This window comes from Adiantum capillus-veneris, chromosome 25 (assembly GCF_014529385.1).
Source record: "Adiantum capillus-veneris isolate H3 chromosome 25, ASM1452938v2, whole genome shotgun sequence".
NCBI classification, from domain to species: Eukaryota; Viridiplantae; Streptophyta; class Polypodiopsida; order Polypodiales; family Pteridaceae; genus Adiantum; species Adiantum capillus-veneris.
The window spans coordinates 80,552,192-80,567,061 of NC_140955.1; positions in this window are offsets into that span (position 1 = coordinate 80,552,192).

Consider the following 14,870-nt stretch of genomic DNA (forward strand, 5'->3'; position numbering starts at 1 on the left):
CAAACACACGACAACATCCCACACGGAAATGTGACACTTGTGGAGGAGACCATCCAGCTCAGTGTGCAACATGCAGCGGAGGCCAGGAGCAAATGTACAACGTGTATTGAAGTGGCTGTCTATCTAACAAAAAGGGACAAACCATGTTAGCAGTGGATAACACATGCTACACCAATTATGCACCAAGTTGGAGATGTGCTATGGATGTGCATAGTATTTCCTATTCACATTGTATAAGTTCTTGGGATCATTGGGAGTTCCAAATTGTGTATGCTAGCTAGAGGGCTCAACTTAATCCCATAGTAGAAAGGATTGTGGTACAAGCCTTTATGAAAAGAAGCTTCATTCTTGAGTAGTCATTCTTGAGGACTCATTCTTGAGAGCTCTCTCTTGAGTGTTCACTTTATGAATGGCCTAGCCTTGAGTTTAATGTCCATGCTTAGAAGGCTAGTGCTAATCCATTGTAATCAAAGAAGTATATCTTAATCTAGTCTCTACTTTATTCATTAGTCTTAATTCTTCTATATTCCATTATTTCATGAAGTAGTTTCACCTTCTCATTATTCTAGATTTGAGTATGTGTGATGACTTCTTGCTTATTGACCACTCCTATCCTTCTATGAGCACTCACTTTGTGATATTTAACATCTCTAATTAGGTTAATTAAGCTGGTTCTTAATCTTGTGATTAGTGTATGTACCCTATTGTTTGCTTGTGTGTGGATGGGTTTAATGAAACTCGAGCACCATTCACCTTGTGTGGTAGCTCTTGATGAAGTACCTTGATTGGCATATGGAAATTGGAGAGGCCAATACCAATGCAATTAGTGTGTGCTAGTGAGTAGATAACCTAGTGTGTGCCGGGGATTGATAACCTAAGCTAGTGAGTAGAGGATGTTTAGAATAGAGTAATTTTCACTACTAATTTCATAGGTTTTTAGTGTGTGTAACTCAATTTTGGTTTGATTTGATGTTTTTTGTGCAAGTAATTGAAGCTAATTTTTGAGATATCAATACTTCAAACCATCGATTCCACCCACAATTTCACTAATTTCTCACTAACCATTACTAATTTTTCTTTATTTCCAGGCTAACTGTACTAATCCCATGCTAATTCTTACTAATTTTTGACTAATTTTGCTAACCTAACCGCTAACATTGATGTGTAATGTATGTTCAATCCCCTTATAAGAGATGGAATCAACACTTTTATCAAGTTAATGTGCTAATCCATGCCTAATTTGATGATTTGACTGCTTGATTTCTGGCCTACAATGGTCAATTTTTGGGTCAAAATTGGAGAGCCACACATGTGTGTGCATGGTAGAATCGTCACGTGGAGCAAGGATTAGCTTGGATTCAATCAATTAATGTAAGTACATTGACCTACTCCATTCAATTTTTGGGTGATTAATTTGATTCCAATGTGTTACTAATTTATTGCTAAAATTAGGTGTGTAAATCATTGGATATACTTTAAAAACCTAATTTGATTGTTTTGGAATGAAATTTATGGTCAATGTTGACTAATGAATGATGTGTGTGTCAAGATCAAGCTTGATTTGCAGCAAGAATTCATGTGTGTGCATAAAAATCATTGTGTGTGTAATGCAACAAACAAAAAAATTGCCATAAAATTCAAGTGTGTGTGCACTCAATCTTGAGTGTGTACATGCATAGAAATTGATGGAATTTATGATATGTGAGTGTGCAATCATGTAATTGATGTTTATGTTAGGCAAATTCAATCATTGGATATGCCTATTTGCCAAAAAATTGGGCAAGACAACATGAATGACGAGCTTTCTGGTAGCTCAGACAAGGACATTGAATAAAGGGATCGACAAGTGGTCTATTACAGTTTTCCCAACCAAAAACCACAAAGACAGCAAAGATATTTGAATAGACGCATGAACAAACAAAAGAAAAGAAAAGAAAATTTTGTACCTCTTTTAAACAACAAAACGAAGTATTTGAGGTTGGTCAAAGCAACTAATTGCCTTAAAGAGATGAGATATCAAAGCGAAAAGAAAACAGAAATCACAAAGCGAAAAATACCTCTAAAAAGTCAACAAAATGATAAAAAACAGAGTGCAAACACAAACACAACGAATTAAAACGAACTTTTAAAGAAGATCTATTAACGGAGTTGGAGATTAATGATGAATCAGACGATGATAAGTTTGATGCACCTTCCCACTACAAACAATACACTATTCAAGACAGAAAAATTGTAGTTCAGAAGCCCAAATGAGACCCAAAGGAGCTTGGAACCTCATATGATGGGCCCAAAAAAGCCAAGTGTATATACCTAGCAGAAATAGGCGCAGAACCTAAGCCAGTATACATTGCCACAAACCTCACGCAAGAAGAGGAGCATCTATTGATAGCAACACTCCGACGATATAAAGACGTGTTTTCATGGTCATACAAAGACCTAAAGGGAACAGATACATAGATCTGTCAACACCTAATACCCCTTAAAAGTGATGCCAAACCGCATAGACAACACTCTTACACGTACAATGAGACTTTTGCCAAAAATATTAAGGAAGAGATAGACAAACTCAAGGATGTAGAGTTTATCTTTTATCTACTACGAGATTGAACACACCGATTGGGTGTCCTCAATTGTGGTAGTTCCCAAAAAGAATGAAAAGTTATGGACATGTGTGAACCTCAAACACGTAGATGTTGCTACCATCAGGGACAACTATCCACTACCATAAAACCAGAAGATCAACATAAAACAGCTTTTGTAGCGGAAATAGGGTGATGCCTTTTGGTTTGACCAATGTCCTTGCCACTTTTCAAAGACTAACGAGTCATGCATTCAAGGAGTATCTTAGGCAATTTTTGGAGATATACATGGATGATCTATGTGTGCATTCTCAGTTGAGAATTGAGCACATAACACACTTGGAAAAAGTCTTTAAAAATGCAGATCTTATTGTATTTTCTTAAATCCTGAAAATGTGTCTTTAAGGTAAGACAAGGTAAGATCTTGGGCCACATTGTGTCCAAAAATGGGATTTCCACTAATCAAGTTAAGATATAGGTAATTGTTGCACTACCAACCAACGAGGATAAAGGAATACATGCATTTATGGGTCATTGTGAGTATATAGGCGCTTCATATACATGTATGTTGTAATTGCTAAGCCCCTGTATGCTCTCATTGCCAAATTTGAGTGGACGAAGGAATGTGAGAATGCTTTTCACAAATTGAAGCAGGGATTAATTTTTGCTCCAATTTTGCAAGCCCCTGATTGGAACAAGATCTTAATCTTCCATGTATATGTAGATGCATCAGCCTATGCCATAGGGTGCATATTAGCCCAATCAAGAGAGAAAAAAATGGATTTCCCCATTTGCTACTCTAGTTGGCAGTTAAAAAACACAAAGAAAAATTATACCACTTTAGAGAGAGAAGTTCTAGGGATGATATATGTTGTCAAAAAATTTAGACACTACCTTCTTGCAAACAAGTTTTTTTTTCTTTGTAGATCACCAAGCACTATTGTATCTGGTAAACAAATCTTGCAACACTGGAAGGATTGTTCGTTGGTTATAATATTGCTTTAGTTTGATTTCACCGTAGTCGTAAAGAAAGGAACGACACACAAAAGAGCAGATCATCTTTTGAGATTGTTCTATGGAGAAGCATCTGACGGTGTTGATGGCAATCTTCTTGATTTGTATCTTCTTAACATTGAAATGGTTCCAATGTAAAGTGAAGAGGTCATACCTCTACTCAGCATAGGATAATTTCACGTAGAAAGACAACCATCAATCATTTATCAGACAAGAAATATCCAGCTTTTAGCTGGACGACTTTACAAGAAAGGTAAGGACAAGATTTTGAGATTATGTGTACATCCAGACGAGAATGAATACTACTTGAAACTTTCTCATTTACAACACACTGGGTTTCATGATGGGAAAACACAAACATACCAAAGACTAATGAGACTTTGGGTCTACTGGAAAAACATGGAGAACAGTGTCCATAATTACATAAGATCATGTGAAGCCTGTAAAAAGCAATCGCCATTGGAATATACCATCCTCTTTAGAGTAATGGGAGCACCCAAATGGAGTATTTACATTATTGAATACTTAAAAGCCAAGAACTTCCTAGAGGGATGGAGTAAGGTACAGATGAGAACTATATAGGAGGAAGCAAATCACCATTTTCTGATTTCAAACCATTTGTACCAGCACGAGGAAAGGACAATCAATTAAGATTGTGTGCTACTGAAAGCGAATATTTCTCTATTTCAGAACAAGCACATTCAGGCCAGCCACATGGACATTTTTCTGTTGACAAACTACAAAACTAGTACTTCATGCAGGAATCTGGTGGCCAACACTATTCAAATACGCAAAGGCATATGTAAAATGGTGTGATGAATGCCAACGCAAAAAACCACCTCTACAAAGAGATGAAATGCCATTACGGCTGATGATTGGAGTAGGAGCCTTTGCCAAGTGGGGCATAGATTTTATATGCCCCGTCATACCTCCTGCATATCGTATGCATGCACAATATACATAGTAGCCACAGATTATTTGACCAAATGAGTGGAAGAAAAAGTGACACAGAAAATGATGCATAGACTACGGTACATTTCCTCTTTAAAAATATCTTTACCAAATACGGTCTACCCATTGAGATTGTGAGTGATAGAGGAACATACTTTGTAAATAACGTCATTGAAAGCTTACTCGATGAATTCATATTGGTGATTCATCGCAAATTAGCACCCTACCACCCCCAAGCTAACAGACAAGCCAAGAGTACCAATAAAATCTTATGCACGGTGCTAACCAAAATAGTGAGTGAATCAATTACTGATTGGAACCTAAAGCTACACTCATTGTGACGGGAGCAAAGCGAGACATGGACCCCGACGGCCTCTAAAACGTCGGGAGCCGATGGCACGCCTCAAGCCGGCCACGGTAAAGCGAATAGGGGGGCCACCACCTAGCTTTGAGTGGCTAGGACGCAGACAACGGTGATGTGAACACTGCAAACTTACACACACACACACACACACACACACACACACACACACACAGAAATAGAGCATTGACAAATGATGAAAACCCTCGGGGGTGTCAGGGAGAATTATTTCTTGCAGTATTTACAATGAACTTCCTTCTGACGAGGTGACACCGTGGTGATAGAGAGATACGGAGAAGAGATAATGAATCTACTTGGTGCGTTCTCTAAAGACACCGTGGTGATAGAGAGATACGGAGAAGAGATAGTGAATCTACTTGGTGCGTTCTATAAAGACGACTCGATGATATGAAACTTGCTGCCAAGAATGTGTGTGTGTGTGTGCATCGACCATTGGAGTCGAGAGGTGGACGTACTTCACATGGTGCAATTTCCAAAACAAACCATCACACAAGTCCCCTCCCCATGATGCCAATAGTGTCAATTCCTCCTACTAAAACTCTACCAAGTGCTGACCTCTCAAGAACTGCCCCCCTCGATAGTGACCTCTCAGTGCCCGTTTATAGGTGTTGGCTCCTTGGATTAGGGTAATCCTGGTTTGATTAGGGTAAGCTAATCGGGGAGACAAAGCAAGGCGGTGGGCCCGGTGTGGTTGACCCTTGCTTTGTCTTGGGAGTTATTAAAATGAAAACCTCTAGGTGGGCCTTTGTGACCATCACCTAGAGAGAGGGAAATTACAAATTGGGAGTTTACAAGGCTTGGGTGAAAACTGAAAAAATGATGATAATAACCTACGGTTTACTGAAAATGGTGTCATGGTTGCATGATTCCGGTGAATGGCAACTTGACGGTGCGTCGGTGTAGCGCGTACGTCTCTTCGGGGTCGGCCCGGCCATGCCTTCGGCACCTTTGTTCTTTTTGTTGTCGATGTCGCATGATTCGGGTTGTCTTCCTTCTTTTGTTGAGGTCATCGACGTCGTTGAGTCCTCTGTTTTCTTTGTATTTTATGTGTGGTGTGTGCGTATATGTGTGTGTGTGTGTGTGTGTATGTATGCGTGAGTGCACAAGTAGGTGTTTATATGTATGTGTGTGTGCGAGCGTGCGTGGGAACGGGGGGGAGAGTATGTGTATAATATATATATTTATATATACATATTTTTTAGTTTTTTTCATTTCTGTTGGCGACACAGAGGCGGGGGGTGTGGGGTGGAACAGGATGGTGTGTGTGTGTGTGTGTGTGTGTGTATGCGCATACAACAAGGGTGTGTGTGTGTGTGTGATAGAGAGAAAGAGAGTTGCGAATGCGCTGCGTCTTCACAAGCTGAGAGAGAGAGAGAGAGAGATAGAGAGAGAGAGAGAGAGAGAAATGGGGTCGACCAATGCTGTGCGCAGAGCACGAAAGAGAGAGAGAGAGAGAGAGAGAGAGAGAGAGAGAGAGAGAGAGAGAGAGAGAGAGAGAGAGAGAGAGAGAGAGAGAGAGAGACGGGGTGAGGTGGTGAGGGTGAGGCGAGCGGGTGTGTGTGTGTGTGGATAAGAGAGAGAGAGCAAGTAGATGGGTGGCCGCCTCTAGTGCCGAGTGCGAGGAGAGAGGGAGAGGGTGTGGAGAGAGAGGGGGGGGAGTGTGGTGTGTGTGGTTGGTATGGCTTCAAGCGCCCGCACGGGCTGGGTCCTGGAGTGTGAAGGTGAGCGTGAGCAGGCAAGGCTATTCTCGACAGCGGCCGAGAATTGAGGGGCGGGGGTACTTAGTCAACAATAGGGGGGGGGGGGGGGGGATATTATATATATAGAGAGAGAGAGGTGCTTAGTGGTGGGTTCCCACCATGGGAGTGAGAGAGAGGGAGAGAAAGATGTGAATGGTGAGGGGAATAAGGATGGGAGGGTAGAGAATAGAGAGAGAGAGAGAGAGAGAGAGCGAGTGGATAGAGGGAGAGAAAATGTGGCTTCCCTTAAGCCTTGCAGGGCCGCTTCCAAGAGAGAGAGAGAGCTAGAGTTTAGTGATGATAGGGGAGAGGGGGTGTTAGGCCGATGGTCCGCCAGGAAGAAAACAGGGGGGGGGGGGGGGCGAGTGTGGTGGATATTGGGGATAGGCGGCCCGCTGGAGGGTGTGGACGAGAAAAGGTAGAGAGAGAAATAATATTTGGAAGAGAGAGAGAGAATATATACAGTAGCTATAGAGGCCCACCGGAGGGTATGACAGAGGCACCAATGCACCTATCGGGCCGGGTGATGCAATGGCAGAGTAGGAAAGAGAGAGAATATAGGTGGAGCCGAGCAGTAGGAGAGAGAGTGAGTCCGTCTTGTGGCGGTAATGGAGGGTGTGAGTGGCCAAACTGGCGGCACCCAGCTAGTGGTTAACCTTAGAGGGGGGAGGGTATGGTGAATTGTAAAGAGATTTTTTTTTGTTTTTTGTTTTTTTGGTATAATAAGCCTTCCCTTCCTTAGGGTGTGGTTCTCACGCAGTCACGGTTTTGAAAACCAAACGTCATTAGCCCTCCCATCTGGCTAGAGGCATTCATGCTTCTAGCCCTTCCTCTGTATCTTTAGTTGTGGAGTTAGAGGGTTCTCCCTCTTTTGGAATGTCTAGCATGAACTCTAGATCAAACCTAAGAAAATACCTTTTCAGCCTCCAGCCATTGACTCTAGTCTTGTGAATTTTCCCATCTGCTTCCATCAGCTTATAGCTGCCATTGTCATAGCATCTTTTGACAATGAATGGTCCTTCCCATCTGGGTTGAAATTTGTCCTTACTGGTGTCAAATCTGTTGTCATATCTTAGCACTAACATACCCTTTTCTAGGCCCTTTTCTTTAAGCCCTTGATTGAAGGTGATCCGGCGTCATTCTGCCTGCACTTCATATTGATTGATTGCTTCTTCCCTATCTAGTTGGAGCCTCTCCAGATCCAGGATGTGGTTTCGGAGATTTACAACTGGGCGTTGTATCTGGCTAGCCAAGACTTGTAAGCTGGCTATTTGTACCTCAATGGGTAGAATTGCCTCCTTCCCATAAAATAGATGGAAAGGGGTGAAACCTAGTGATGTTCGGAACGTTGTTCGGTAGGCCCATAGAGCTGCCATGAGATGTTTATCCTAGTCTCCTTTGTGATTGTTCACCTGTTTTGTGATGATTTTGCAAATCATTCCGTTTACCTTTTCTACTAGGCCATTACACTGTGGATAGTATGGTGTGGAATGTCGGTGTGTGATGCCTAACTTTTTCATCAGTTCTCCCACTAGATCGCCTCTGAAACCTGGTCCCCTATCTGATATTATCTCTAGATGTGCGCTCCTTGCCGCACTGTCGAAGCAAGGGACTTGCCAATACACCGTGTGCGAGCCACAAACGGCTCCAAGCACACAACAAGCCTAAACTAGCAAGCTCAAGAAAACAAAGGGTGTGTCACTCACCGCTCTACGCTCGCCTTCGTGGTGGATTCCTCGCCGCGATGAAGAAGAAGCTGCAGTCGTGCCGCGCTCAACCGCTTCGCCGCCGTCGTGCCTTCGTAATGCTCGATCGCACACACACTCTCCCTCTCTCTCTCTCTCACACACACACACACAAGGAGGTGAAGAAGAAGAAGATGGAGATGGAGCAAGAGCACTCTTCAATTGCACAAATGAGAGAATGAGTAAAAATTAGGTTTAGTTGGCTTTTATAGGAGCTCACCCCATTCACACTTGGGCGCCCATGCTTAACCAACTAATCCCTTGAATGTCCAAGTTAAAGTGCGCCTCTCATCGGCGATCACTCTACCTTTTCCTATTGGTCCGACAAGCCCGGTACCTGACTCTACCAAATACATAATACGCGTCCATCGTAGGTGATGGGGTGTCCGTGTACCGTGAGGGTTAACACTAGAGGAGTGCCAAAACGGCAACATATGTGCTCAAAAATGAACTTTGCTACCTCTTGGGCTGTAATGCGGGTGGTGGTTGTTGCTTCTGCCCATCGAGTCATGTAGTCTACACCCACTATGATGTACAGTTTACTTGATTGGGCCCTTGGTAAAGGACCGATTGCATCTATTCACCATTTCTCAAATGGACCATATGAGATGATAGGAGTTTGTGGCTCATAGGTTAATGTGCCCTCACTGGCCACTTGATAGGCCTTGCATGTTTTACACCAATGGTGTACATCCCTGTTTAGACTAGGCCAAGAGTATTGTGCTTGTAGAATCTTCCTACTGGTGATATCTAGAGCAAAATGACCGCCGCAGACGCCATCATGGCAACTTGAAATTACCTCTATGATCTCACTAGAGGTTGACACTCGCTTGAACTGATCCTTGCCCTTACAACACAAGTGGTCGTTTACAAGGCGGTATCTGGTAGCCTTTCTGACCAGCCACTATTTCTAGCCTTTGGTGTACCCTTCCGAATATTCTCCGATATCTAGAAAGTTAATGATATCAGGTATAGCATCACTACCTTGAAAGAGGGGTAGTTTCAGCTTGATTGCTTCTACGGGAACGTCCTGTATTCTTTCTTTGGCTAGAGCATCTACCTCCTGATTTTCTGCTATGGGGACATGAAATAGTTTCACTGCTTCAAACTTCCTTAGAAGATCCTTAACTTGGCGTAGTTGACCAAGTAAAACCTGATTTTTACAAGCCCAAGTGCCGTTTATCTGCCTTATCAAAAGCAAAGCATCGCCAAACACATTTAGGCGCTGAATTCCTTGTGAAATACATTGTTCCAACCCAAGAATTAGATTTTCATACTCTGCTTCATTGTTGGAGTGGGAGTGTAATAACTGCCCGATGGAGAATACCCTTTCTTATTGCTCATTGAAAATGACTATGCCAGCCAGATTGGTCAACTGTTCTTTTGTATGCTCCGTCAAAGAAAGAGAGTGAGCCCTTTCTAGCTTAGGACTTTCTACCATTGGTGTTTCTTCTTTTGCTTCCGTGTTGACCTTCAGCTTCTTCTCATAGTGGCGATGAGTGAGTATTCGTGCTAAACTAGCCCTGGTGGAGTTTTCTACTTGCATGGTGTAGTCGAACTCTTGTAATCTTACTAGCCATTTAGAGATTCTTGATGAGACATCCACGTGTCGCATTAAATATGGAAAGACCTCCTCCATTGTCAGGCTTACAAAGGGTCGCTAGGAGCGGAACTTTGTGGTAGCAAACATTAGTGCAAGAACCATGTGTTCTACTTCGGTAAATCCCTTTTCGGACGGGATCATGACATGTCTAGAGAAGTAAATAGGACGCATGAAAGAATTTTGGGGGTCCTTTTGCATTAGCATGACTCCGAGTGTATCACTTCCTACACTAGGGTTCACATAAAATGGGTCGTCCCACTTAGGGGATGAAATGGTGGGAAGCTTAGCTAGGATTTGCTTCACCTCGGTAAATTGCTGCTCATTTTCTTCACTCCAGGAGAAGACATCCCTCTGGGTGACTTGTTGTAGAGGGAGGACCACTTGAGATAGCAAGTGATGAACCTGCTTAAGTATCTTATCTTCTGAAGGAAAGAAACCAATTACTTAGCGGTGGTGGGTGATGACAAAGATACCAGAGCTTGAATCTTGCTAGTGGCAGCTTCAATCCATTTTGCTAAAATTACATGGCCAAGGAGAGTGACTTTGCTTTCACCAATGTGACACTTATCCACGTTGAGATGGCCACCCAAGGTTTGAAGCCTGGTTAAGCCATCATAGACTTTGCTTAAATGGAGGGCTCGTGAACTATAGATGGAAAAATCATCTATGAAAACCTGTATCAATTTTCCAAAGTAGGGTTGGAAAACAAAGGTCACATAGCGTTGAAATGTGGCCGGAGTGGTAGTGAGGCCAAAAGGCATCACACTGTAAGCAAAGCATCCCCAAGGTGTGATGAAGATTTTCTTTTTCTGATCTTCTTCCACAATGCTAATCTGGAAGTATCTTGAGTAGCCATCACACAGTGTGGATCGCTCGTGACCCACCACTTCATTGAGAATTTCATCATGGAATGGGAGGGGAAAGTGATCCCTCTTCATGGCTGCATTGAGAGGTCTATAGTCCACACAGACTCTCCACTTGCCATTCTTCTTTGGTGTGACTACTACTGGGGAGACCCATTCTGAGTCTTCAATAGGGTAGACAAAACCTGCTTGTAGCAAACTTCTCACTTCTTTAAGTAGTGCCTCTTGTTGGATTACTCCCAGTCTTCTGAGCCTTTGCACCACGGGCTTACTACCTTCCTTGAGTTTTATGTGGTGTTGCACTACTGTGATTCCTGTGATCTTATCATAGCCATCAATGAATAGTGCAGTGAAATTACCCAGCATGGAAACATATTCCTTTCTTTCTTCATTGTTTAACTCTTTTTTGAGAGCATCCTTTGTAATTTACCTACATCCTTTAAGGATTTCATACCTGATGGTTCCTCTTGGTTTGTCGGGGGTGTTTCAGATTGTGTCAATGTTTTTGGGTCTTTAAGAATGACCCCCATCACTTCAATGCTACTGTCACTCCCATCAGTGGTGGTTGTCTCTTCTCTTGAGGTAGACAAATAGTCGCTGGTGGACTTATCTTTTGAAGCCTCCAAGATCATGTTTCATTGCTTCCCAGTCCTCATACCGTAGAATATGGACTTCCCTTTAGCGTCCTTCATCTAAATCATTCCGGTGCTCCAGTCTTGCTTAGCTTCCATAGCCATGAGCCAGAGTCTCCCAAGAATGATAGGGTAGCCCTCCCCTTTGTGTGGCATGACAAAGATGTCTACCTCCACTTCTGTATTGAATGATTTTTCTTTGACCGCATTCACATTGCCTACGCACTTCACTCTTACATTGTTTGCCATTTTGGCTCGGTAGGGTGCTGGCCTACTCACCTCTAGACCTAGATGGTGCATCATTTTTTCACTCATGATCCATATTTGCGTGCCACCATCTATGTAGACATTTGAGATTCGTTGCCCCTTGATGTGGGCATCCATAGTTGGTAGGATGTCGTCGAGATCCCTTCCAGAGATAGCGCCAGCTATCCTTGGTCTTGATTTCCTGGTACTCACCATTTTGGTCTTGATTTCCTGGTACTCACCATTTTGGTCCATTGCCTCCTCATTCTTGGTGCAAGGTGGAGTAATTGGGGCCAAGTTATCTTCGGGCCCTGCATCAACACATCCTGAACTAAGTCATAGGGTTTTGCATACTCACCTAGTGAGAAATCCACGATGTCTATCTTCCGTCGTGGTTTAGCTGCTTGCTTGCTAGACTTGACCTTCCATTTCATTTTCTCTTCTCTTTGAGAGGCTTCTTCGTGCCTGGAATGCTTCACTCCCATAGCATCTACTTCTTCTACTTTTCCTTTCCCTTTGTGCTTCTCTCAAACTGACTCTTCTACCTTTGCCTTCCCCTTAGCCTCCAAGGCTAATAACACTCACCGCTTGGTTTACAATAGGTGGTGGGGGTAGTGGTGGAATGAGAGGTTGTGGTGGTGATTGTTGTTGTACAGGTGGTCAAAGGATCTGGACTGGTAGGATCTGCCTTGGTTGCCTGGGTGGTGGTGATCTTGCCCTTGGCGAAGAGGTCTGATTTTTTCTCCCCCCTCTATTGAAATTCTGCCTCCTTGGACGTGGGCAACAGTACATACCATGGCCGTCTTCCCCACAATTGTAGCAGTGGTACTCTTGGTTCTGCCTCCATTGTCCCCTTCCTTGTTCTGGATTTATGATAGGTGCATGCACTTGCTACACCAGATGCACGGATAAACTCTCTAGTTGGGTAGTGATGCGACTTAGCATGTCTTACTCCTCCTCTGATGCCTCTTGTGGTTGGGCTCTATGACTGGCTATTGCAGTCACTGGGGTTGGTCGGATCGAGCTTGTTTCCTCTTACTCGTTTACTCTTGCTTACATGCATAGCTTTTTGTCTTTAAGGCGGGCTACTTCTATTGCCAACTCATATGTTGCAGGAAACCTTTCCTTCACCTTCTCTCTAAACGGCGACCACAGGCTAGCAATGAAACTTTCCTTCTTTAGGAAATTTGGCGCTCCTTCGCCTTCCTCCAGTGAGGCAACCCATCTCTCCCATAAGTCCACAAACTTGGACTTGTAGGTGGCATACTCTAGCAGACCTGCTTCTCCGAGGTTGTGTCTCCACCAAACCTCTTTACAAAGGCAGCCCGTAACACATCCCATGCATTCTTGGTAGCTTGGGGCAATGCATTGTACCAAGACTTGGCCTCTACTTTCATCAGTAGAGGAAAAATTTGAAGTCGTGAAGCGTCGTCATCCTTGTTGGAAACCACACAAGCAATGTCGAAATCATCCAAAAAGTCGGTGGGTGAGATCTTCTCCCTTCTTTCCACTGAACGTGGGGAAAGAAACACTTGCCATGGTATTGACTCACGAAATTACAAACCTTTTTCCTCTCTTTTTATTTTATTTTATATTATACTAACAATAGTAGCGGCTCATAGCGGCTTTTTACAGAGTTGGGTGGATAGATTAAAACAAGATAAAGATAGAAACATGAAAGGAATGGTGGTAATCCAATATGAGGAGAATGATAGGGTTTGGGGAATTAAGGATTTCTCCTAGCACCGCCACATCGAATAGGTACTCGATCTTCTGTTGGTAGAAGATTTTCCTATCTACATAGATATTCACATGCATATACTGCAGAAATCTTAATGGGAATGCTGTCAGCCCGTTTCCATCATGCACAGAGGGTGGAGTACTTACTTATACTCTTACCGTGCCAGTGTTGATGAGTAGGCACATCCACAGGAGGTCATCGCCTTTCATGGGCTCTACCTTTCCTTCGTCGCTCAGCACGTACGGGGTGATGGCAACACGTCTGACCAATCCCAGCCTTTTGGCTAGCAGCAAAATTGCAGATAATTATCGTAGTCGGCGTGTTGCATGAATTCCACTCCATTCAGCTGCTGCAACTTGTCTCCAGCCCACTGGGTTTCACCAGTGGTGGAGAGCTTCTTCAGGATAAGTTGTATAGGGAGAGGAGGAAGACCCTCTACCCGTCTTCCAAAACAGCGTGAGCAGTAGCCAAACCACTCTTCCTTAGGACATGGGAACCTTCTTACCACTTCTTCTTCAAGATTGTCGAAGTGGACTGATAGTACTCCCATGCATCGTGCGAATCGGTAGTAGGCGACCTTTCGCCACTTAGCTTCGGATGACTTCCTCTTTGTCAAGCTGGGTATGACCCGGATCTCTGAGCTTGAAGCACTTTCTTGGCGAGATGCTTCTCCCTTCGAGGTAATGTGTTTCTAGACTGGCTTATCCTTTCCTTACCTTTGGCTCGAGCAGCCCCTTTAGGCCATTTTGGAGTAAAGTTTATAACTTTGGTTGCAGTTTCCTTAGGGAAGAGAGGCCTCACCGTTTTCTTTCCTCCTTTGATGTGGATGACTTCTTTGTGATGAATGTCGATGTAGACGATTTCAACCCCTTCGCTGCCTTTGTTGCGCGCACTCATTGACAATGTGTTTTGGTTGACAACAGTGATAGCACTTCATAGACCTCCCACCTGATGCTCTCAATTTGTGGTAAGAACGAGCAACACGAGATGGGGAGCTTACCTCTTGAATACTGACGACAATACAGCCTGGCAGTAGTACTTCGATGAAGGTGGCTAGTGCCTTCTTAGTCTCCTCCTCTTTTGTCCTCCAGTTAGAAAATTCCTTCAACCATTCGTCCATGATTGATGGTGTGCGTCACTTTCAGCATTGTAAACTGAAGGTTTCTTAGAAGCCCTCCTCAGTGGGGGCACCAAATGACGGGAGCAAAGCGAGACACGGACCCCGACGGCCTCTAAAACACCGGGAGCCGATGGCACGCCTCGAGCCAGTCATGGTAAAGCGAACAGAGGGGGCACCACCTAGCTTTGAGCGGCTAGGATGCAGACAACGGTGATGTGAACACCGCAAACTTACACACACACACACACAGAGAGA